This window comes from Chinchilla lanigera, unplaced genomic scaffold, assembly GCF_000276665.1.
Source record: "Chinchilla lanigera isolate Chin_1 unplaced genomic scaffold, ChiLan1.0 scaffold00157, whole genome shotgun sequence".
NCBI lineage: Eukaryota > Metazoa > Chordata > Mammalia > Rodentia > Chinchillidae > Chinchilla > Chinchilla lanigera.
This window is the reverse complement of record NW_004955558.1, coordinates 1220497-1223080: the sequence shown is the minus strand read 5'-3', so window position 1 is coordinate 1223080 and position 2584 is coordinate 1220497. Positions and strand designations below refer to the sequence as shown.

At 48.1% G+C, this 2584-nt stretch overlaps 1 long non-coding RNA gene across 1 annotated transcript in view; it reads right to left on the bottom strand.

Annotated features, from left to right (window-relative positions):
• Window positions 1–913: 913 nt before the first annotated feature.
• The window catches only part of LOC106147430, a 4969-nt gene continuing 3298 nt past the window's right edge, over window positions 914–2584 (bottom strand). Inside the window, exon 2 of the long non-coding RNA XR_001232334.1 lies at window positions 914–1401. This is a non-coding gene — a long non-coding RNA (uncharacterized LOC106147430). The remainder of the gene's footprint in view (window positions 1402–2584) is intronic.

Below are 2584 nucleotides of genomic sequence, written 5' to 3'. Positions count from 1 at the left end.
TTGGAGGCCCATTCTCATTCCCTCCAGCAGACCCTAGAGCTGGGCCTGGCTCACCTCAGCTTGGATCTTCCAGGAGCTGGAGCATCTTATCTGAAACTCTATCTCTTCAGTCAGGAAAGGTGGTATCCAGTGCTCATCTAGGGGCAGATAGCAGCCTGGGGAACAGCCCTGAGGAGCCCTCAACCCTCTCTAGAGTCAGCTTTTACCTTCTTATCAGGTGAGAAAAACATCACAGCCCCTCCCAAGTCAAAGTTCTTCCTGCATGTCCATATTGGACGCTAATGAACAGCCGCTCCTCCCTGTTTATCAGGCCTGGAGCCCACAGGATGGTTAACCTGGCCCCTTGGGGAGCTGTACACAGGTGGGGTTCTGACAGTCCCCAGAAAACTCATCATGCCAAAAGCATCAAGCCAGAAGAAGCCATGGAGTTGTGTGACACAGCAACCTTGGCCTTGGTCTCCACCCTCCTGGGGACAAGGAAAAGAATATGGAAGAGAAGGTGAGAGGCAGAAGCCGTCAATCAACTTTCAGAAAATAAGAGTGTGGAACAGGACAGTAATAATGTAGCAGTAGCAGCAACATTACGAGTAAAAGCGTTGATAAGAATCTCTACATCTGCTAGTTATCATTCATCATTAGTGAGGCTGTAAATGTTTCGATAGATGGGTCTGGTGACAGGATCAGAGTCAGGCATCAGGAGGCACTTGGTGGTCACAGAGGTGGACTGGGGGAGATGCTATGGTCCCTGCAGCCCTGGGAGGGCAGCAGAGGGTGCCCTTCCCTGACAGGGGATGAGACAGCTGGATACAGAGTGGTAAGGGGCACTGCCCAAACTCCGCTACAGAAGGAAAATCACCTTACTTCTATGTGCCTCAGTGACCTTGTCTGAAAAGTAGGCATCATACCTCCTATCTTTATGAACTTTTTTTAACGGAAAAAGTTTTTTATTTGAGGGAAGATAGGGAAGGATCCAGCTTAGGTTGATGGAGGGGTGCACACTGGTATGGGGGTCCAGACTGGCAAAGGCGGGAGGCCAGCTTTCAAGGATCCGCTGGTGGTAGGGTCCAGTTGATCTGTACCTCAGCCCTGGTCTCATAGCTCTGGAATCCTCATGGCTGAGAGATCGTTCCATTCCCAGGAAAATCTGTCTCTGCCTGTGGTGTTATCAGCCAAGTGTGGGGCTCCACCTTTCCGGGAATCCAGGTGATCACAGATTTAGGACAATAACTGGAGACTTCTGGGTGCAGCTAAATGTCCTGCTAAACCTCTTCCTTGGTGTCCTTCGTCCTGAAGGGGGGTGGGATCCTGTGACTTCAGGGCTAGCGACCCTGTCCGCCAGCGCCTAGGCAGACACTCCCAAATGCTCAACAAACCCCACTGGGAGCTGAGCAGGGATCTGACCTGAGATTTACAGGAACAAAGGACACAAAGTGAAGGTCAAGCTTTGCTCTGCTTTTAGTTACCTATTGGGCATTTTCACACACAAGTGAAAAGCTGTGGTGTAGAGCAAAAATGGTTTCTAAATCCCTAAGAAAACATAAATCATACTTTTAATGAGGAACAGGTAGGAGCCCAGGATTCTACCAGCTCCCCATCCCTAAGGTGCCCCTGACTATGTCATGACTTTGTCATTCCCCCTGAGAGACCTTAGCCTCCCTAATCTTACGGAGGAAGAGACAATGATCCCCCCACACACGTTTTTTACTTCTGTGCTTTTAACTATTTCATTCCCTGGTTATACTTTCCTATTGAGTGTTTAAGACCAAGTAGGTAATCAAAATTAACCTCCCTTTTCCTATTAAAATCAGGCAAGGACCTTTATAAATTTGAGAATTAAAATGGGGCAGGATGAAATGACCCATCAGAGCCATAATAAATAACCACAACAGCAGCACACCCAGGAGAGGGATAAACCCTTCTACCATCTGGGTTCTGGGATCCAGACACATGGAAATGCAGAGCTATCCCTCACATTTCCCCAGCAACTGAAGTCAATGCATTGTTTAAAAATTCAGAATAGCACCACGTAATACTGGGTGGAGATGGCTACACTTTGTCGTGTGAGCGTTAATTCACAGTGGTAGTTTCAGAACATGGCTTGTGGGAGAGGCTGCGAGAGCAGCTATGAGACCCTAGGGGAGCAAGTTCATGGAGACAGCAGATGTTCAAAGGCTGCTGTAGAACACAGAAAGCCTATTCTGATGAGTAATAGTGATGTGTCCACACACAAACAAATCCCCAAGTTCCTCTATGTGCAATAGTGTTGATCCCGCTAAAAATTCCACTAATTTTTTTTTTTTGGTACCAGTAATCAAACTCATGACCTTGCGCTTGCCAGGCAGGCACTTGTGCGGCTGAGCTATGTCCCCGGCCCAGATCCTGCTAAAAATTCTAATGAGCTCTGCGCAGTGAGAAAGGGCATCTTGTAGGTATGCTCACGTGACCTCCCTTCCTTTCTTTCCTTTCTTCCTCCTCCTCTTCTTCTTTTTTCTCCTTCTCCTCCTACTTCTCTTCCTCCAGTTTGTTATACTGGTGATTAAACCTAGAGCCATGGGGGCTGGGGATTTAGCTGAGCGGCAAAAGT